The following is a 24,143-nucleotide window of genomic DNA, read 5'->3' on the forward strand; positions in this document are numbered from 1 at the left end:
TTGAATGTAGCAAAGAAGAGGGTTACACAGGAAATTTCAGAGAGTTATATTGACTGTGAGATTCAATTTTAACTCTAAGCTGGTGTATATTGTCCCAATCTTGTCAGTGTTAAATCAACACTAAACGAAGTGTTAACAAGTTAACTCGGAATAAGTGTCAAAAATAAATCTGCCCAGTGTTAAATACATTACATGTCATTTAGCTGACACGTTTATCCAAAGTGACTTAGATTGCATTTTTAACCCATGGTTTTCACATTTTAGCCTGGGGACAATTAGGGGTTAGGTGTGTTGCTCAAGGACACTTTGACATGGAGCAGCCGGGGTTCAAACCGCCAACCTTGTGGTTCCCGGCTCACCCTCTCCAACCCACAGGACGTAGAGTTAAACCAAACACCAAGAAGTGTGACACTGTACAGTTACATTTCAAACCTATCAAAGAGTTAATTTAACTCTACTAAATGTCGCAAATGAATCTGATCTTGACACGATGCATGATGACTCCAACCCTTTCATACAATTGACTCTGTAAGAGTTGAATCAACTTTTTGCAGTGTGATTTCAACTTTGCACAACACTTTTACCTAACACCAGAAAATTAACTCTAAGAATTTTACTGTGTACCAAAACAGTACCAAGTGTTCTTTCTGACATTTGTTTTCAGTCTTTCTGACATTTGTTTTCCGTTTTCAGGCCCAAGACTTTAAATTAAAATGAATTAAAATCAGCAGTGTCCAGCCCCAGATTGTTTGCACGTCTGAAAATACAGCTGGCCACGTCGCTCCATACCAAAGCATCTAGACCTGTGAGATATTTTTGTATAAACTGGAGTCTAAAAGTGGCCCTCCGGCTGGCCAGGTGGACGAGGCCCAGTCCCCACTCCTCCCTGGCTAAAACAGCACCCCAGAGTAGACTGCCCCAAAACAAATCCACCATTTTTCTTTGTATGTGGGCCAGGAAGCCCGAGGGAGGGTCAAGGCAGGTGAGACGGTGCCACAGCTGGAGGAGTGCCCCCTTGTACTCACTGTTATACAGGGAGGAGAAAAACCTTACCTTCTAATCTGGCCTGGCTCTACAACCCTTCCCTGCCCACTCTTCTTCTCCAGGCCAAAGGAGAAGCTAGACCGGTGTACCCTGAACTTTAACATCAAACAGGTCGGTCAGAGGCATTTTTTCCTTTGAGAACTTCAATATGTCCTCGATCTCCTGTTGACTTTCTTAAACGCCCTAGTTCCACTATATCAGTCCACTATCCATGTCCTTTATAGATATAGCGATGTCTCTGGTGACATTGAAGGTTTGCTTCTGACGGAGGAGCCTAAACTCAATCTTACCATAGTCCCACCACTGTCTAAGACTGCTAAAATCGCTCTTCCTCAGCCTAAACACCCAAGACATAAAAAGGTCCTCTCTAAAATGCTGATCAAAAGCTAATGCCAATATGAAAAAGTTTCCAATAAAAACATTTTATCAAAGAATGATCAGTAAAACCAGTAGGGACAAAATTGCACATCTTGAAAATATAAAAATGCTGCTTAAAAACATAAAAACGATCTAACCTGCGTGAGGAGATTCTACCTTCTCTAAAACGGGACCACGTGTACTGCCGGCAGTCTGCCTTCTCCAAACTTCCACCAGGCCGTGAGACTGGACCAGCTACTTCAGAGCGTGCTGTGAAGATGGATGTGGCTCTGCAGTCTTTTAAATAATTTTCCATGCAGTTAAAATCCCCACTCAAGAATAAAACAATCCTCTGAGGCACAGCCATTTAAAACATTAACTTTTTGTAAAAATAGCTTTCTCTCTGCACCGATTGTTGGAGCATACACATTGATAAAAACAACAGTAAAAAGGTGACTTGACTAAAAACAACCTCCCCTTGATGATGTGTTTGACCTCCGGTAACAATGGATTAAAAGACCTTAAAAGACTGTTTGTATTGTGGCTCAGGAGGACTTCCCCTTCATTCACCTCATCCAGTCGGCCTCTTTGGTGCTGTTGCGATGTGTTTCTTGTAAGAAGAGAACATACGCTTAATATTATTATATTCATAAATACATGCTTTCTTCTTTTCATCTCCAGCTCGGTTTACATTTAAACTCCCCACTTTAAAAGTATTCATTGTGAGTAGATTTACCACAAAAATAAAAACCAATGAATTAATTAAAACATATATTGAAGATGTTGACATTATGTTCATCGCTCTGCCTCCTTTGAACAGTTTTTTTAATCTAAAAACCCTCCTGCCCAGAGAGGCCGGACTGTCACGATGTGGTTCACTTCCTGTCTTATTTTGTAGTTTTCTGCCACTCGTGTCCCCGGGTAACTTCACTTCCTGCCTTGTCCTGTCGTCCCCTGTGATCGTCTGATTGTTTCCACCTGTGTCCAATCACCTGCACCTCCCTAGTGTATTTAAATCAGTGTGTGTCTCTTGTCATTTGTCGCATCATTGTCTATTGTCCCGGATGTTCCACGTCTATGGTCTGGACGTTCCTCGTTCTTGCCTGCCTTTTTCCCCCCGGTTCCTGTGTGTGTGTTTTTGCCCGTTGGCCTTTTCTTTATTGCCTTTTTGACTATTAAAGTCGTTTTTTGTTAAAAGTCTGCGTTTGAGTCCTGCCTTCCTACCCAATCCTGACATGGACTCCTCCACTCATGTGGTGTCTGGCAGAGGTGCAAAACAAACTTAGATCTAAAAAATACATTTTATAACCTTTTTGCTTCTTGTTTTCCTAAGAATGTTCCTATTTTTCAGAAGTGTACATCTTTTGTTGCTGGCTGTTACTTAAAAACCCCGTTGGAGGATCACTGCAGTACGACATCTCCTCGTCACTGTCCTCTGACTGCCTCTGCCCCAGACCAGTCTGCGTGTCCTTTCAGGGATGCGGGGAAGGCAGGACTCAAACGCAGACTTTACGAAACACAAAAGGACTTTAATAGTCAAAAACTCCCAAAAGGGCAAAAAGGCAAAAATACAGGCCGGAACCACGAAACATCCAGGACAATCGACAATGACGCGACAAGTGACAAGAGACACACACTGCTTAAATACACTAGGGAGGTGCAGGTGATTGGACACAGGTGGAAACAATCAGACAATCACAGGGGCCTGAGACATTGGTCGGCGGGCGGCCAGACGCCCGGGAAAACTCTGGTGGTCGGCCCAGCGGACGGTCAGCAGTCTGGCTCCGGAGCGCCGACTGCAGGGCACTGAACGTCTCTGGAATAGCTGGCTGGGAAACATGGAACACCTCCGGAATGGCCGGCTGGAGGACGCGGAACACCTCCGGAATGGCCGGCTGGGGGACACAGAACACCTCCTGAGTTGCCGGCTGTCCTTGGGCAAGACACTTAACCCAACATTGCTCCTGTAGCTGCGACTACAGCGTATGAATGGTAGTTACTGATGGCAGGTGTCACTGTGTATGGTTCTCCTGTCATCAGTGTATGAATGGGTGTGAATGGGTGAATGATGTCATGTAGTGTTAAAGCGCTTTGAGTGGTCAGAAGACTAGAAATTCTTCAGGTTGGCGGAGGAATTGAAATACTTTCAATTCCTCCGCCAACCTGCTCTGCCTCCCCCATGCTGGCCTGGACAAGATCACCACTCACACTCGCACTCATCCAGTGCTGGTCAGGCACAGCAGCATCACCACCGCGGCGCCTGGGAACCGGAACGGGCCCCACAGCCACGGGGTCCCCGGTCGGGACAGGTGTCTGCGGTGAGACACTACGTGCTTCAGCAACTGAGACCTGCATCCAGACAATATCTTTTTGATCGGTGACATCTCCTTTCAGGAGGAACTGAGGAACTCGTCTGTAATGAACGGAGGGACATTTGAAAACATGATTTCTGTTGCCGGTTGTGTTAACGGCAACCCCTAGGCAAACAATTAATTTACCGTGAGGCCTGTCTCAACGACACGGTTCAACTTCTCCAACTGGTCCAGGAAGAAGACCGTGGCACTGTTCATGTGCGAGGCCGACAATGCTGCCGTGCCCAACCTTCTCCCCCACAGCCAGCCCGATGTCCTCCACGCTGCACGGGGAGTCAGCAGCGATGAGCGAGGGGCTTCGTGATTTTGGCCGGTTGACAGAAAGCATGCCTGCGTCATGTCACTCCACTAATCAGCTTTTATCGTCCAGCTGTGTGAGAAACAGATACAGAGACTGCAGTGTGTGTCTGAGTAACCACAGTAACCACGCACCTGGGTCCATTCAACGAGCCGATCAAAGGGCAGAGAGCATAACAGCGATTTACACAGAATCCACACCTCAAACAAGTGTCCTTTAGTGCAAAACTATAATGGTTTTCCAAAAAAATAAGGTGATTTTGAGAGACCCAAGACTCCGAACACGTCCAGGTTATTTATATGTGGTCATAATTACGACTCTAATGGCACTTTTTCAAAACGTGTACCTTCTGTTTTTTTTGAGAAATATGTCACCATATTTGTATTGGAGCCTATGGAGATTGAGACTCTCAGGCGTCCCAGGCCAAAAGTAAATGTCTGTGGGATTCCATTCTCACGTGAGTACAACTAGCACAAGCATGGCATCATTGTGATTCAGCAATAAAGCCTGAAGAGTGGATATTGTGGCCGTGAGAGCAAGATAGAAATATGTTTGTAACCAGATTCTGGCACTGGTCTTTAAGGTCTTTATCTTTCTCTCTAAGAAACGCAATACACACACATGTAAATCTCAGAAACGGACTGAAAAACTAATGAAACATAATCAGTGATTATGAAAAAAGTAAAATAGATATTAAAAAGTTGTTTTTTAAATAAAATAGTTTAGACTTTTGCCAACATTTTAAAGTTCAAATAGTGTTTGTTGCTGAAAGATTGGCGAAGCAGAAGGATTTGAAAGTTGAAATTTAAGAGAATTTGAAAATGAACTCCATTGGAAAACCATGTTAACAAGTTTATGATTTTCATTTATATAAATTCCAACAATTTCCATTTCTTTGCAATAATCTTTACAAGTAATCTTTGTGTAACCACAACATCTCTCTCTGGCATAGTTTAAGGGAGCTAACATGTAATTTACTATTACTTATATATATATATATACTTATAATTATTTCAAAATAATTTAAACTTTGGCTTAATAAGAACATTAGATGACTTAATATGATTTTCTGTAACTGTGGCTATCAGGCAGTTCAACTGCACTGTTACGTGCTGGAATATGGAGCTTTTCCACATCAGAAAGAAAAGGTCATCTGGAGGAGACACCACTACAAACATGGAGTAGGCTGACACTGTGCTGTTAGCACAGTGCTAAGTAATGGCCTAACCACACAGGACCTGTCTTTCATCTTTTATTGCTAAGCTGTATTCAATGCAGAGGTTATCAGTTATAATATTCCACTGCAAATTTATACAATTTATTTTTGTAGTTTTACCTGTGTGTAAAGAAGAGGGGGGAGTGTTTAGCCATCAGCAGGGAGATAGTCACTGTGCATTTCAGTCTATGCATGGTAAGTACTTGTGCAGACACTGGTATAGACACTCCTCCATTATGTTGCTCTCTCACACTGACGAGCTGACACACACACACACACACACACACAACTCCACACTCACAGTTTGATGAGCGCATGATGTGTAAGACCTGCCAGTGACCCGAAAGAGAAGTGAAGCACTCTGACAGTCAGAGTGTGTCCGTGTGTCATTGTGTGAGTATCATTGTGTGTAAGCGTGTCTGTTGGGGGCAGATTGTGAGGACACCTTTCTGATAACACAGTCATGAAGAAATAGGGACACTTCCACATCCCCAGAATCTAAATAATACAATTAAGGAGTGAAGACGTGGTTCAGATTACGGTAAGGGTTCATAGTCTATAGACTGGAAAAGGTTATGGTCCACAGAAAAATAGTTAAATCAGTTAGTCAATTAAATGTTCAAAAAGTAATGGAAACCCAACTGTCTGTGTGTGTGTGGATGGGTGTGGGTGAGAAAAAGCTAAATTTAGGCCAAACCCATTCTCTCCTTCCACCTTTTGTCTTGGATACACAAACACCAGCACACACAAGCAAGCACTCCAACACACACACACACACACACACACACACACACACACACACACACACACACACACACACAGAGGTGACATCTGGAGTGTTTCTGCCTCACTACTGTTCTCTCATGATTGTACTGACAGCTCTCTCTCTCTTTTCTTTTTTCTCAATTAAAAGCTCTGTATGTTCACTGTATGAATTATGATGCAGTAGACAATTGATCTCTTTTTATGCAATTAGCGGTACTAATTAAGGAGCTGATGACGCTCAATATCTGCATTTTAAGCCTATTTTCATTGTTCACTCTCTGTGAATTCACTGATTGGGCGTGGCAACATGCCTGAAAGTTTCAACATAAAGAGCAGTACAGCTTCGTCATCTTTTTATAAAGACGGCCTCATGTTTAATGTAATGAAAAAAGTTAGCTAAATTGACATCCAGAAATACGGAGTTTGTAAAGTACACATTAATATATAATTAGGGTCCTCGCAACGACTAGTCGTAGAGGAACCTATTGTATTTCAAGGAATTATTATTAGGGTCCTCGCAACGACTAGTCGTAGAGGAACCTATTGTATTTCATGGAATTATTGTTATTATTCTTCTCACAAAGTAAGGGCCTTTTTGGGGGCTTTATCATATTCAAAAAGTTGTTAAATTTGGCATACATATCTGAAATGTTCAAAAATTTGATAATTTGGGGGTCTCGCATTTGGGTACGAAGAAATATCTCCATAAGAGCCCCCTAGAAAGGTAAAAAAGTACCTCACTAGGCCAGTTTCCCCCCTCCTCGATGTCCAATCGCCTTGAAATTTGGCAGATACGTGCGCTTGGACATGCTCTACAAAAAAGTCAATCATGGTATGCAAATGAGCCTAACTAGATTTTCCGCCATTTTGAATTTTGTGAAAAACACGTTTTTGGCCATTTCTCCAAAACGCTATGTCACGAGATTTTCACGAGAGTTTCTGTCGATCATTATTGGATCAATGTCATCAATATCATCTTGACATCTTCTTGTTTTGAGAAGATATAGGCTAATGACCTCACCAAACTTGTAACACATGCGAACATTGAACCCCTGAACACACCCTGATTTTAAAAAAATATTTGAAGAATAGGGGTCGCTGCAATTAATCGTTGAAAATCTGTCTTTTTGGCCTATTTTTTTCCTATTTTCGTGAATTCCTAGAGTTGTAATAGACCGAACTCCTCCCAGGGATTAAACCCGATTCTTTTCAAATTCGCGCAGTGTGATCTTGAGGACCTAGGCTCTAGGAATTGCATTATGCCGGAAGAAATTCCAAACTATGTGTGTAGGGAGCATTTTTGAAAAACCACCATTTGGCATGAACATTTTAACTTGACCATACTTCATCTAATCTTCTCCATATTTCTCATATAGCATGAACTTCTCACCCTGTAGACATCCATTAGATCATTTTTAACTTTAGTCATAGCGCCACCTGGGGAGAAGTTCATTGTTTTTTTTATTTTACACCCTGCTCCTCACAGGTTATGCTCCACAAAGGTTTATCTGATCCCTCTCAAAATTTCGTAGCAGAGAGGTAAGACCATGATAGTGCTTCACTGTGAAGATTATAAGAATCCGATAATCGGTGGCGAGAGGGTGCATTGTTGATGTTTCGCCAAGAACAACTAAACCGTTGTAACTCTACTGGACAACATTGGATTCTTTCCAATTTATACATGTTTGATGACACTCTGGGCCTGAAGATATGCAAAGTTGAATCATGTCATAGCGCCACCTACTTGTATCAGGAATTCAAATTTTCTAGTATCCAGTAAAAAGCGAAGGTGGCTGTGGCCGTGATAGCGCTACCACTGCAGGGTTCGGTAAGGACGCACGGACACGCGTTGAGAGCAATACGACTTGTATTTTGTAAGGGATCAGTGGGCAGGATTGAGGCCGTTCGTCGCGCTATTGCTCGGCTCGGATCGGCTCTGTCCTGCTCAGCTCTGCACAGCTCAGCTCTCGTGCTCTGCTCCACTCTCGTGCTCAGCTCTGCTCTGCTCACGTCCCTCGATCCGGAGCCTGCTCACTGTTTTTACCAGAGAGACAACCAGTGCAGATTATTTCCGCCTGTGCTTTCTCCTCACCTACCGGCACCGTCCCCTGAACCACTCCTCCGCTCTCCCCCCTGCAGCTGAGCTAACCACGCCCCGCCACCACAGTGGCATTTCGAGAGGCTTTAATTTTGAAAATGGTACATCAGAATATTCTGGTTATCACCGAGTGAGACCTTGGGGATGTGTACTCTATGCCTGAAGTGGAAATACTGTGTAACTATTGATTTTTTCCTTTTAAATGTAATCTGAAATTGACCAGATGTAGTCTTGTGATATTTTGGCTCATGTATGGTATTTCGGGAGGCTTTAATTTTGGAATAGTACATCAGGATGTCCTGCTTATCCATGCGTGACACCTTGGGAATGTATACTATTAGTCTGAAGTGAAATCATCATGTAACTTTTGATAGTTTCCTTTTAATCCTAACCTGAATTTGAACAAAAAAAGTCTCTTGATGGAGAAATTAAAGGAAATCAGCTTATGTATGGTATTTTGAGAGGCTTTCAGTTTGGAATAGTAGATCAGAATGTCCTGATTAACCCTTCGTGACACCTTGGGGATGTTTTCTATCTGCCTAAAGTCAAATGATCGTTTTACTATTGATATTGTCCTTTTAATTCTAACCTGAAATTGACCAGAGGTAGGCTGGGGAGTGGCCTAAGACCTTAATAATGTTAAAGTTAAAATTTGCGAAGCGGGATTCCTGGTTTTGCTCCACACGGACGACCGACTCTCGGACAGAGCGGGGGCGTAGGGGTTCTTGGCTGAGTTTCTAGCCGTCCGGCCGGTGCCCCGGCATGTGAAGTTGCGAGGACTCCAACGCTGAAAAGTTGTGTTTTAATTAACAGATAATGTCTGTAGTTTTGTATATCAAAAGTGCTGTAGAAAAAAAAATCCGTAGAATTGTGGGGGTTAATCGATGTTTACATGGCTCTGGAATAAACAGTGTAAGTAGATCTTTTACTATTGTATTGTCAAGTACAACAGATCCACTATACTACTATAAACGCTTGAAGTTTCTCTGACTGTGAAGGTTTTTTTCGGGACAGTCACGCATTTCGGTCTGTTGTCACGCACTCCCGCCACACAATCAATTCCTCACGCCAAGGAATTGGACTCCGGTCCCCAAGCCGTGTCGGCCGTAGCGTGCGCGGCACACCACCTCCGGCGTCCACTGGCCTTAGCCGTCGCCGCCGAAAGGCTATGGATTAAAAGACAGACAGTCCGTTTGTCCAATCAAAACGGTCTGTCCTCTGCTAGATAGGCCCTACCCTTTCCGTAAGAAGTTAATCTCGTTGTTTTCTTATTTGCCGTTGTGATTTACACTTCAGGGCCACCGTACATTTGCCTAACCATGACCAAATCCCAAATATTGCAGAAATTGAGAATCAAAGAAATAGGAAAAAAAAAATTGTAAACAGGAAAAAAACATATGTAAATAATTCTTTTGAATAATTGACCAATCGTGAATTTGATTTCAGCTGATTATATAGCAATATTTAAACCAAATTCCATGGTCATCCATTAGTTTTATGGGCGAAATTGTTGGAACGGTAAATTGACCAACCTATTGACAACAGACGAGTTGATATTGTGGTAATAGAAAACAATGGCATGATGTAAGGATTATACTGGTTGCAGACACAAATTTCTTATGGCTTTTTCAATACCTTTTAAACTTTGATGACACAAAACTATACCATCCAAATATTGGGCATCCAAACATGGCTGTATTGGGGAAAGAGCCAGTGGAATTTGTTCTTAGCTATTGTGTGATGTTGCTACTGTTATTTTTTTTTAACTTCTGACTTATCATATTTTTGTTACATCCTCCAGTGGCCTGGAGGGCTGATCAATTAATTCTGCTTTGTCCAGAAATTACTTAACCCCACAATATACAAAACTGACTGTTACACACATTTTAAGAATAAAAGATTATAATTTTATTTATATTATTAACCGGAATATCATACTGAAGTATGTTCAGATCTCCATCTTTTCTTTATTCAGCTGCTGGGAAAAATATACTGTATTTATAATCCTCAACCACAATAATTGCCAGCCTGTCATAGAGGTGGAGGTCTTTTAGATCCTGTGCACACCTAGCTGCATATAAACACAGGCTAATGATGGTTGCCCGCTGCAACATCTTCCATAAAAAGGACACGAACCACAATCATTGAAATGCAGAATTTAAATTGCTGTGTGCGATTAGGAAGCACAAATGAATGTGTTGCATTTCAAGCAGACAATAAGCCAGCTAAAAGCTCACATCAAACTATCAAACTGAAATCACCAGGCAAGTATTTCTAAAATAATTAACATTTTCATGATAAACAACTACTAATTAATCTACATGCTGTTTATTTATTTTAAGGTGTGATCAAGATAATTCTCTCACACTATGCTTGTAAAGCACTTAATGCACTATAATCTTACTTAATGCCGAATACATAACATTTTTATTAGACTGCAAGTGACTGCAGGAAACTAAGTGGTCTAGTTGGAGTCCAAAATACACATATACAATAGCAGATGCAATGATACACAACGATACAACAATGAAGGACAGTTTATTAATGATGCGAGGGCTTATTAAAAAAATATTATACCAGTGTTGTGATCCCAGTATTTTGGGCCCATTCCTTAACCTGGATGGTTCTTTGCATTGATGGTGTCACCCAAATGTTTCTGTTGATTTACTCAAGACTTTTGACTAGAATGCTGTGAAACATTGTTTGAATATTTATGTTCCCCAGAAAATTGGTTGACCATTTTGTCATGCTGACAGTAAGAAGTTGGTTTTAGTCTGGGCTTATTTATATTGATTTCTGAATGTATCCAATATCATTATTTCCTCTTATATCACGGGACCTTCTGCACATGATTGGTTTAGGATGGTTTAGGATATGTTGTTAAAAGAAGAAAGTCTGGAATGGTTGTGAAGGTTGGCTTACTTCTGACAGATGAGAGGCTTTTTGTTTTTTTTATATCCGGTTGGTTACTGCAACTACTACTAGTTATTATTAACATTAACATTTATTTATTTAGTTGTCGGACCAATCTCCCCTGTTCTTGTTTCGCTTTACAGATTCTTCTTGAAGTTGAAGTACTGCCTCCCGTTGTGGTCAAATACAGCCAGAGCCTCACATCCCTGGGTAAAGACCCAAGAACACAGGTATGTGTGTGTCGACACAAAGATATGGACATGCAAAAACAGCTATGGTCGGCAGCGACTGCATTATCTACTGAAAGTCAAATGCTCGTTTCATATATAGTTTCACTAACTATATTTTAGCTCAGCTGCTGACTGTTGGCAACGGTGGCGCATGGAGTAGAGAGGGTGTGCTGGGAACAACAAGGTTGGCGGCTTGAAACCTAGTTGCGGCATGTCCCATGTTGAAGTGTCCCTGACCAAGACACCCAACCCCTAACTGCTCCCTGGGCAAAATGTAAAAACCATGGGTTAAAAATGCAATGTAAGTCGCTTTGGATAAAAGTGTCAGCTAAATGACATGTAATGTAAAAATGCAATGTTGTGCAGAACGTTGCCCCCAATGACCATCGGTACAAAGACAACTATCTTTGTTATGTAACTCCTATACTATTGATCCAGAACAAAAAACGCAATGTACACTGTAGAGCAATTGTACTAACATGTTTGTCTAGAAGGTTGCTTTGGTTTTATTTTAGCGAGTTAACCATATTATCTAAAATAGTGCTTAGAATCTGAGTAATTGGGGCTTGATTGGTCATGGAAGGTTTGATACCTTTACATGTCAAAATATCCACGTGCAAGAAACTGAACATTAAACAATTCCTGTGCCATCAGTGTGTAATATGGAATGGAATATGACCAGTGGGGTACACAGCTCAACCTGCAGCTACTCTTAACGCTCCTCCGGTCACTGGCAGGACTACTATGTTCTCAATAGGTACATTGCATAGTCTTCCAAATAGTTAGACCCGGTGTAAATATAATGATATTGAATCATATCTTGTTAAGATGTCGATTATAAGATGCATTGGAACGCATTTTCTGTGATTAAACATTCAGAAATAATAAACTAAATAGGATATCAGAGGGTTGAATAGACAGAATTCCCTACTAATACACACACAACATCTGTCAAACTGCTGTACATGATGTCTCTTCCCCCATCTGGAACAACGCCAAAGAGTGAAAGAATCCTTGCACTACCATTGCAGTGGCATTGATGTTGGTTTTAGACACTGTAAAGCTACACACTCCTTTGTGTGCTGGAATGTCACACGGTTCACCTGCTCTGAAGTCTTTCCACAAGTTGTGATTTAGTTAAGTCTGTGTATATGTTATATCAATCTCAGTTGTTTGATTAATGCCTTTTTGCATTTTTGTTGAATCAAAAAAGTGTTTAACTAATATGCTACTTTTATAATGATGAAGCTCTTAGCAATGAACTTTAACTATCTAATTGTTCAGGATATATGAAAATGTACAGCATCCAGTATTTTATTGACATGATCTAATACATATATCAGCTGGGGAACATTGAATAATACTTGCCTGACCACATGAATAACACTTTTTTGGAAACTCAGAGCCATCTAATTATCAGGATTTCAATGGATATATTCTCTTCTTAATTCTGCTCGGTTCACCTCAGACAGGTTTAACCTATTTTCTGTGACTCCAATGAAAAGATTAATTCCTCTCCTATAATCCATGCCCAGTATATTGAACTGTGACCTATACAGTCATTAAAAAAAGATTGTACTTTTTAGTTCTTTAAATAACATCTGATGTTAACACATCTAATTTACCACCTCTTTTAATCTTTCATTTACAGAACACTTTTCTGTAATTCTCTTTTGCTAATTTAGATCTTGTAAATACCCTCATTTTATTATATAACTCTTAGCCACTGCTGAACAGAAAAACCTGCTTGTAAGCAGTGTCTCAAACTTAGACAAGCCTTTGAATACTGACCGTTGTCCGTTTTTGTCCATCTACGGGCACTGCTCTGCTTTAAACTCAAACTTCATAATTTGATGTGTAACCAAAGTAAAAGATGTTTCATCAAACAGATGTATAATCTTTTTTTCAACCCATTACATCATACAATATTGTAGTTAAGAAGTCAAGAGAACAGAATGGTGGGGCCTTGTAAGTGCATGCTGCATGAAGGAGGGTGGGTCAATTGTGCTTGTCAGACTCATGTCTTCTCAAGCAGGCTTTCTCTCTCTACATAACTCTTTCTCCCTCTCAAAGCACTTCACATGAGAAGCAAATGCAGGGCCTTTCAGAACCATCATTAAAAAATCATTATCATCTCTCATCTCTCCCTGAACTTTCACTCAGTAAGCAGGGTGTCAATTTGGAATCAAAAGTTCATAGGAATCTATCGGTTCATCAAACAATCTATATAAATGTACTTTTAATATTATAAAAAAATGTGTGGACACAAAGAATGATCAATAAGGTAAACACAGTTTAGTGCCTTGAGTAGATGCCACAAGTATGGGTTTGACAAGAGTGGAATGAGTCAAATGTTACAAATCAAAACAACCATGTACTTACAAAAAAATTGATCAAAATTTTTTTTCTCTCAATTTTACCCTCTAGGCATATCAATATCAGTCAGCCCCTAGCAAAAAATGTCTTGAAGACTGTTGGCTGTGTAACAAAATATTCACAGTTCAAACCCATCTGACTTTCTTTTTGAGCACATGGTGCTTCTTGCTCAAATGAACAACAATGGCCATGTAAATTGTAAAGCAGATCTCAGATGTAATCTTTGCTTCGTAAAGTGATACGTAACCTTCGATCTCTCTCTGGCCAATCATGGACTCCTGGCCAACAATTTTGGAATGTCTCCCAGTTTGTGCCATAAGAATGTCAGCAATCTGTGGTACACAGAAGCATCCTCTTCCTGGGGAGATGTCCTGCTCTGTGTAGGAGGCATGGGATAGGGGTAGTCTTGGTTTCCTGTACACTATGGGACAGTTCTTATTTTTCACTAGAGGATGAATTATGATGGATTCAAGTCAAGACAAAACCTCTACATCTTCAACATTTAGAAACGTTTATTCATCTATGATATTTCCATCTTTCTTTTAGGAAGTCTTTTGACAGCTGAACTGTGAAGCCAATGTTAAAACAAGGTGCCATGGATTTGTTTGTTTCATGAGTAATAATACATAAATGTTGCTTTTAGAAGATAAATTGCTATTTTGAAGTCTAAATATATTGAATTGTTAATATGCATCTACAATGCTTTCTCACTCCCATTCTTTCTTCATTTTCTTCTAACATTCACCTGTCATGTTCTTATCTAAGAGCCATGTTACGCTGCATCATCAATCAGACACTGCAATTAGTGTGACTATTAATCTACACAATAAGTATTGATTGATCTGTTGCCACTCACACAGAAAAGCTCCTATTTCTCATCATGCCACTCCATCGCTCATCCTGTCTTCTAATCAAAGCGATTAATCAAGCATATTGGATAATTAACCTATTCAGATTCCATTGATTGATTCATTGAGGAGTGCCTTACTTTGTGGCATGTTTGTATGATGCCTAAAGATTCTTGTTCTTTTTCTGATGGAGACCACCGTTCCGTTCTTTTTGATCTTTTATTCATTGGTTTATTAATTCAGCTTATTAAGATTAAGTAATCTGTGTGTTGATATACTTAACTGGTTAGGTTAATATAAATACATACATTTCCCAATATATCCATCAAGTATTGACCTTTGATTAAATAATGTCACTTCTGTCATTGACTTTATCAGAAGATGCAAGCATATTTCTATCATTGCCATAATTTTTAGATTGTCGGTTGATATACATGTAAAAATGGAAATGCAGGAGTTTCAGCTTAGTTTACCAGCATCTTACCAACTGCTTAATCACTGTCGTAGAAACCCAGTTTCTTTATCAAATGAATCTGGTAACACAAATATTTTTCACGGTGTGTTGTCATTTCTTGTTTTATTTCGTAGTTTCCTGCTTCTACTGTCCATGGGTTGACTTCACCTCCTGCCCTGGTGTGTTTTCTCCTGTGAGTGTGATTGTCTGCCATATCCCTGATTGTTTCCTGCTCTGTCCAATCACCTGTACCTCCCCAGTGTATTTGAAGCCTTATCTCCCTGTCGGTTCATTGTCTTGTCTTGTGTGACAGAGAGTTTTTTGGTGTGTCTTGGTTCCCGTTTTTTGCCCCTAGGCATTTTACCTCCTCAACCCCAGGAAGAGGAGACGGGGGAAGCGAACCCCTCCTGCTGGGCCGCAGCGAACCTCTCGTTCCCGCTGGGCCGCAGCTTACTCACGAACGAAGCGGACCCCCGTTCCCGCTGGGCCGCAGCTGACTCCCAATCCCGCTCGGCCGCAGCGGACCCCCATTCCCGCTTAGCCACAGCAAACCCCTGTTCGCGCTGGCCCGCAGCTGACTCCCGTTTCCTGATTCCGGCCTCTCAACTCCTGAACCGAAAACTGACAGTTCTGGCCCCCAAACTCCTGCCGCCTGATCCACCGAGTTTGGCGCCACTGCCCCTTTGTCCGGCTCCCAGCTTCCTGTTGCTGGCGCCTCCTTGTCCGGCTTTTTGTTCCCAATTGCCGGTGCCCCAGAGTCCCGCTCCCCGTTTCCTGTCGCCGGATCATTCGAGCCCAGCTCCCAGTTTCCCCCTGCCACCTAACCATCCTCCGTCCCTCAGAGGTTCCCCCGGCCGTCTGTCTGCCCTCCGTCTGTCTGCCCTCCGGGTCGTCCCCCAGAGAACTCCTGGCCTCCCGACCGCTGTCCAATTCTCCAGCCCATTGGCCCTTTATCTGTTATCGGAGGATTTCTGCCTTAAATTGGCACTTAAACCACCTTTGTCTGAGTTAAGGCCGTCTACAATCCGTCCTTTAACAGGGGGTGTACTGCCAATGCCCCTACTAGTGTGATTGTTTGCTGCGTCCCTCATTATTTCCTGCTGTGTCCAATCACCTACACCTCCCCAGTGTATTTAAACCATGTGTTTCCCTTGTCTCCTTGTTAGTTCATTGTCTTGTTTTTTTTAATGTCGATGTTGATGCTGGTAAAATAAGCTAGAATGTACAGGCAGAAATCCATCACAAAACACAATGAAAGCTGATTCACATGTTTGTTGCTTTACAATATTTATTATTTGTGTCTAATAATATTAATGTCATTTAATAATATCATTTTTGTATCGTTTGTTTCATCTGATACCTTACAGAATTCAACTATTATTTGTTATCAGTGTAGACAACCTCTTTTTTGGCCTCTGCTCCAGCACACCCATGATACAAAGTATACTAACTCTGGAACTTCTTTGTCTATTTGTACAATTTATTTTTGTGGGGGTAAAGGGGCACCCTGTAAGTGCTATAATGTGTGACAGTTTATATGTTACTGTTGAAAAAGATCAATAATATCAATATTATGATACTGGTTCTGACTTGGTTCTGGCTTGTTTGAACCCCATTTGGGATCTGCTAGTCTGCAAATTCTTGGTCTACAAAGTAACAGTAGTCCCAACCTTATGTTCTTCACAGCTCACTCAAAAAAATATCAAGCAACTTATTAACTGCAACTTTAGCCATTCTCTCACATCTACATTATGGTCGTTGGGGCTTTGTGCTGATTCCCACCACAGATAATAATGGATAATTGAAGATAATAAAAGGCAAACTAAAATAAGAGTTTGTACTGTAGGACACAGCATTGCTGTGCTGGAACATTGACTTCATTTCACACTTCTCCCCTCTTCTGTCAAAACTACACTTATACGTATCTGCCTTCATCACCGCATTCTCTTGTCCTCATTTGTCATTAATAGATTCACTATTATATCATTGATATCCATGTCTTAATTGTTCCAAAAAGGTCTGATCAAAGTGAGGCGGTTATTGTCCTTGTTCATCATGAGATGTCAGCCTATATATACATTTATATATATATATACATATATACATACATACATACATACATACACATACATATATATACACATACATACATACATACATACATACACACACATATATATATATATATATATACATACATACATACACACACATATATATATATATATATACATACATACATACATACATACACACACATATATATAGATATATATATATACACATACATACATATAGATATAGAAATATTTCACATATTTAGAAATAGACATAGAAATATTTTGTCTTTAATTCAATAGGAGCTCATGCGTTTTGCCATGTTTGGAAAGCACATTCAGACAGTGAAACCTCTTTTATTTAAAGGCTGAGCACATTTTGAGGTGAATTCATTAATATCATTACTATTATTTAAAATATTTGCAAAGACCAAAGATATATAGTCATTTTTCATTCATTTATTAATTATTTTGATGTTCGCAAAAAAATACACCACTAATGCCCATCACTGAGATTGTATGCCAGCAGTGTGACTCTTAAATACAGCATTCCCAGCATGGCCATTACTGTACTTAAATCTGCATTCAACTGCTTCTGTTTGGGAGCGGGTTAAATAATTCAGGACGGAGTGAGCTGAAATGTCAGCTAATATTCAATCTGTGCTTCAGATTCTATGGATTTTTGGTAGTTGTTATCCAAGCATTGATATTTTAGTTTAGTAAGGAAAATGAACGGGCCTTAATAATTATCACCTGTATTTTGCATTTACTGGAAACTAATGTAGTAGGAAAAATGTCAGATTTTGAATAATTTTACAAACACTTAGCTTTCTACACTTGGCCTGCGTATCTGAAAGGTTTCCACATACAGTAATAATATGGTTTAGCAAGACTATTTTGACGAAATCATCTTAACCCCAAGGGAGAGGGTGATTTCAATTGACAAATGTATACAAAAGAAAAAAAAGGATCTTTAAAGTTCCCCAGGGTGAAGCACGAAGCAACATACCAAACTCAGTCTGGAGCCTCTCATCCTAAAATTGCTTCGACTGTAATCTGTTCATTGTAAAAAGTGTGGCCCAAATGGATGATATTTATGTTCATGTTCAATAAATGGAATGATGAATGCCGCTTTTATCTGCTGGCGTGGCGTGTGTTTTCCAACAAGATGATGAATGGCTGGCATTAGACGGCTTCCTTAAAAGGCCTCTCTAGGAGAATCCTTGGCTCTGATAGTGAAATCACTCTGAAAAGAAGACTCCTACTGAGAGTGGAGAGGGAAAGGTGCTCTATAGAACCACCTTGGTCCAGAAAACCACCCTGAAGGGGTTTTCTTAACGTTTGCACAGTGCTAAAAGGTGTTTCAATCTTTTTATTGTTTTAGTATGTAAAGTTGTTTACATATTAAGGGGAAATACGTAGGTATTTATATTCATTATCGGGGATTGATGGTGGTGCATGCGTAGAATGGGTGCATTGAGAACCATAAGGTTGGCGGATCGAGCCCCAGCTGCTCCATGTCCCATGTCGAAGTGTCCTTGAGCAAAGCCATGGGTTAAAATGCAATGTAAGTTGCTTTGGATAAAAGCGTCAGCTTAATAACGTGTAATGTAATGTTATAACCATGGTAATTCTCTAGTTGCTGACCTATATTAAAGAAAACCTTTATGTCTCAAGTTTTCTAAAATCATATAAAGTATATAAAATGCAAATATTATATTATCTCGTAAATAACATCACACTAATATAAGGCTAATCAAATGTTATATTTTTTCACCCCAAAAAATGAATAACATGATTGAGGAGCTCTAAATTTGATAGAAAAGTAAAAACAGAAAACATAGAAACTGCCCATCAAGAGGAAAAAAAAGTCATTACGGGTGACCATCCATATTGATCGAGTACAAGCGTAGATGTTTTAATGACTCCGGGGTGAAAAGTGTAGAGAACCCCTCCTTACTGTAAACTCACAGCTCTCTTCAACCCCTGTGTGTTCTCTCTGCTAAGGTCAATTTCTAAGAAAAATAATTTGACGCTCTGGTCTGAAGTTACTCTCATCGGCGCCTCTCTGTCGAGCTCCACCAAACCATGCACTTACCAAAAGCCCACTGGTAAAGAGGCATTCAGCCCCATATCCCCCCAACCTCCCCCCTTAATTAGGTTATCAATTATTAACACACCAATAAACTTCCTGAATAAATAATGGCGTTTTGGCTTATGTGAAGTTTCAAACCCACTGCACAGACATTTAGTCAAATATTTGTTGCTGGTGTCTGTCAAGAAAACAGTGTTGGTTATTGGCTGAACTGTTCAGCTAATTTTAATTTAGATCTTGTCATTTAATTTCCAAAGGAACGGTGTTATTAAATGTGATTGAGGGGCCAGTTTGTCACCAACAAACTGACAGGACAACAAGAAAGTCTTTTGAAGACTGAAAGTTTGGAGGTGGTGAGTGTTCCCGTTTACTTTTGTGGCTTTTAACTCTTCAGACTGATAATTGTATTAGACAAAACCCTAAGTTCTTTCTGAGTTGAAAATCTTTCTTGTCATTATTACTTGAAATAATTGATCAGAGAACTGCGTCACTACTAACAGCAAGGCCTGTATGACAACCTCCAATCAAAACGTGTCAAAACTTGTCTTGTGGTGAAGGGCTTTAGTATACTTACTGAGGTTTTCACTTTCAGTTAATGGATCAAACGAAGTCAGCTGCCAAAGACGATGTTTTTAGTTTTTTTCATTGTATGTATCTTGGAACAAAGAACGGATTTGTTGGAGTGTTAAATGGGATCAATAGTTTATGTACTGCACTTCTCAGCAGTTTAGCCTATGCCAAAGGTAGCGAGAGAGAGGCAGCGCCCAATTACAAATAAAAAGACGGTAGGAAGAAAAGAAAGATAGCGACATTGGAGAAAAAGACGAGTGAGACGGCTGATGCATTAAGACCAGGTTTAACATCCTGGCGGGAAAAACTAGAACTTAATTCTCCCACTTACCAAAATAGTGGGAGAGTGAACATATATATTCAACTGTTCAATTGTTAAAATCTGTGTTATTTATAATTTGCTGAGACTGTCAAGTCCAAATGTGAAGCAGAAAAGGGGAAATTCAAGCTTTTCTTTTCATTTGATTTGTTTGTGTATTGATTAAATGCAAATGTTGATAGAAGTCTATTCCTCTATTTAATCACAATAAGTAGTTACATTATGATCCTCCGGACCTTTGGTACTAGAAATTTTCTCTAACTGGACCTCTTGACATTTTATACCCTTGGCCTATCCTATATACAGAGCTGTGGCAGATCTGAGAACAAGGATTGTTGTGAGTACTGCCATGTGTGTCGTGTTAGCGACGTTGACAAACAACCCGTTTTGTCGAGAATTTGCGCGTCAAAGTACTTTAGAGGAATCCAGCCACTTATGATTTGTATACCAGTCTGTTAGAAGATCTGACCTCACTTTGCATTCCTCATCAGGCTGACTTGTTCATTTGGGAGACGAGTTCCATCTGCCTCAGCTATCACAGTTCTTTCATCTGCCTCCCGCTGAGCCATAATAACTTCCTCTCTCTGGATGTCTCCTCGCTCCCTTCACACCTTTTCAGCTATTTCATCCGTCCATCTTTCCCTCTCCGCAGATCCCTCATGAATCCATTCTCTTTTTCTATCTTTGTATTTTGTTACCCCTCTCTTAGCTTCAATCCTCTTCATCAGATAGTCTTCTCGTTTATCACTGCCTTTTGTTTTAACCCTTTAACTCCTGTTTTGTTTTGAGTTTTGCTCGTCCTTCGACACACCTCCTTCACTCCTCACCCTATATTCAGCTGTTCGTCTCATGTATTCCTTTTTCACTGTTTTTAACGTCCATTCATTCCCAATTTGAAGGACTTAAAATGTGACTTGTTGAGCCTCAATGAAAAAGCCTAATTTATTGGCATCTGCATGTGAAACTACAGTAGACACAGATCTTTTGTTTTTGTAAGAAAGGGATTGCAGCACAAAGAGCCCATAACGAATGCCCAGGTCACTCATTCAATAGTAGAGCTAACCGGTAATTTGGAAGCCTGAAAATAAAGAATTGGAGCACCGAGGATACACTTGCATACACGGATGTGGATTAGCTACAATTATGAGCTGTGTAACAGTTGATGTCCACTTTTGTTGTTTTAATAGCTATCCGACCAGAAAGCGATGATGATCTTTCATCATCATATAACAGAAGCAGAAACTAAGCTCCAATCGTCATGCATAAATTTCCATGCATTTATTGACAGTAATGTGACATTTTAAGTCTTCTAAAACATATTCATGGAATTGAAGTCAAAAGGAGCAATTCTGTTTGAGGTCCTTGTCCGATGCTATTTTGTATTTGTTATAATGCATTGTAACACATTTAACACATTTCAAACACTGTTATTCTCCATCTGTCTCTCATCATCCAACTGTACTTTTCAGTGGGAATGGGCTCAAGGTCCCTAAAAAGGGACCCAAAAATGACAAACATTAAACAGACTTTTCTTTCTAATGACAGCTACTCAACACACAAGAACAAGTACTTGAAATGTCCTATTTCACATCTCTAAAATACACAGGCATAGTCATTTAACAGCATAGTCCCCTAATGAGTCAACTGGCTCGTGTTCAAAAAAGTATTTAATAACTAACAAAAGCAATACAATTACAAAGGGAAATAGGATATGAAGATTATAATATTTTGTGAAATAGAGAAGTCCCTTGGTCCAGCCGTATATGAACATCAATAATGTTTCTCAGTAAAACTCCCGGGGTGTGTCCTTTGTGTGCAACCGGATGCGATTGGCTGCACATTCAAATGCAGCTCCTCCCACGTTTCCCTCTGCATTCCTACGTGGCTGCAACCTGAAACCTCTCTCTCCTATCGTAAATATATAGTCATATTCATTAAGCAGCCTACTCTCCTGTTTGAAACATAAAACTGCATTGGCATTTATGTTTCAAACAAAACAGGTTTCCTCCCTCATTACATTTTTTTCAAATACTTTTTGATCAAAGTGGTCGGAGTCAACCCTGCAGTCGTATATCTGGGATAAAGGACAGTTTGCTTTGAAATGAAACACACTGTTGCATTAAAAATGCATTGACATACTGTATATGATTTGGTATATCAGTAATAAACCGACTGCCGTGCCACAGTAAATCAGTACAAACACAATTAAGAGCACTTAACACACTAACAATGAAAAAAGTCAATCTCTAACCTAATTCACTCGTAAACCGTAGACATGCCTGCACATGCTCATTTGTGTTGACGTACATTTTTTGCTCATAACTTGGGTTCAATATAATGTAGTGATGTTCTCAGCAGAGTTTTCCCACCACTAATGAGCTTCAATTAGCGAACACCCAAACAACAGAGTGGCTGTGATTCCCACCTTATTACCTGACTTAAAATAAATCGCTTCATGAAAACTATCTCATTTGTTGTCTCTGACAAATTCTAATTGAGAACAGTCTCTTTTAATACACCCTGGCGAAGCGGGATTGGGTAAGGGGCGCTATTCAATTATGAAAGTTTTCACATTGGTAATTAGTCAGAGCTGTAACGTATTGTTTTATGGCCTTGATTGTGCATCGAGGTGGGAATGAGATGCTTTTAATGTGCGCGCTGAGAGGATTTTGTTTGTTAATGCACTAATGTTTTTTAATGAAGCTATGCAATTTAAAAAGGAGAGTGGATGACATGGACACTCGCTCTCACACACACACACACAGTAGAGGCCAGAGGATTTCTAAGAGGAGGCATGTTGAAGTCAGAACACGGCTCTCCTGCATTCTAAGAGGAGGTGTGCTGGGGCGTGGTTGGGCTCAGCTGGGGGTAAACAGGGGGGGAGTGGTTTCAGGAAAGGAGGCTTATGGAGCTTGACCTTACAGCAATCTAGTCATGGTCTTCTCTTTCTATATATGCAACCGGTAGTAGTGTCAGGGATGCGTCGGAAGGCAGGACTCAAATGCAGACGTCAAAACAAAAAAATACTTTAATTGTCAGAAAGGCAACAAAGCAAAAAAAAACCTGCATCCAGGACCATAGACAATGACGTGACACAAGAGACACACATGGCTTAAATACACTAGGGAGGTGCAGGTGATTGGACACAGGTGGAAACTATCAGACAATCACAGGGCATGACAGGACAAGGCAGGAAGTGAAGTTAACCGGGGACACGAGTGGCAGAAAACTACAAAATAAGACAGGACGTGAACCACACCGTGACAAGTAGGACCATGAGGAGGTTCCCGTATTGTATTTTGAAGTTTCATGCCTCTGGTGCTCCTGGGTTAACTTCACTTCCTGCCTTGTCCTGATTGTTTCCACCTGTGTCCAATCCCCTGCACCTTCCCAGTGTATTTAAGCCATGTGTGTCTCTTGTGGTGTCATTGTTGAATGTAGTGTTTGCATGCTTGTGGTTCCTGTGGTGTCTTGTCCCTTGTCTCCTCCTGCGTTTTTGCCCCCTTGGCATTTTTTGATTTTGACACAGCCAGAGAAGCAATGGTGGGGTCAAGTGTCTTGGCCAGGGACACATTTACATGCGGATTAGCGGGTCTGGGATCAAACCACCAATCTTCTGACTGGAGAATGACTTCGCTCTTCACTCACCAACTGGCGTGTGTGAAGAGTGTGCATTCTGTGAGGTTCTTAAGCATCGATCGAGGAATGCTCCCTTTACCTTTCCCCCGGCTGTAATGAGAAGGTTCTCAGTAGTTTTTCTCATCTCAGTCTCCCGGTGTGTGTCCTTTGTGTGCAACCGGATGAGATTGGCTGCACATTAAAACGTAGCTCCTCCCACGTTGCCCTCTGCATTCCAACGTGGCTGCAACCTGAAATCTCTCTCTCCTGTTGTAAATACACACGTATAAATTTGCTTTGAAATCAAACACACTGTCTCCCTTTGGAGAGAAAATTAAAAATTATAAAATAAATTGTGTTTAACTGATATTGCATCGGCGGCACAGTGGCGTGGTGGTTAGCACTGTCGCCTGGTAGCACACACACCAAGAAGGTCCTGGGTTCCACTCTGCCCAGTGGCCTTTCTGTGTGGAGTCTGCATGTTTCCCCGTGTCTGCGTGGGTTCTCTCCGGG

The 24,143-nt window shown here is 40.6% G+C and overlaps 1 protein-coding gene across 1 annotated transcript in view; it reads left to right on the top strand.

Moving 5' to 3' along the window:
- The window catches only part of tenm3 (teneurin transmembrane protein 3), a 414,027-nt gene that overhangs the window by 22,461 nt on the left and 367,423 nt on the right, over positions 1–24,143 (top strand). The window contains exon 2 of the mRNA XM_078080162.1: positions 11,207–11,293. The gene's annotated coding sequence lies outside the window, so the exon portion shown is untranslated. The remainder of the gene's footprint in view (positions 1–11,206; positions 11,294–24,143) is intronic.

Source organism: Gasterosteus aculeatus, chromosome 9 (genome assembly GCF_964276395.1).
Source record: "Gasterosteus aculeatus chromosome 9, fGasAcu3.hap1.1, whole genome shotgun sequence".
In the NCBI taxonomy this organism is placed as follows: Eukaryota; Metazoa; Chordata; class Actinopteri; order Perciformes; family Gasterosteidae; genus Gasterosteus; species Gasterosteus aculeatus.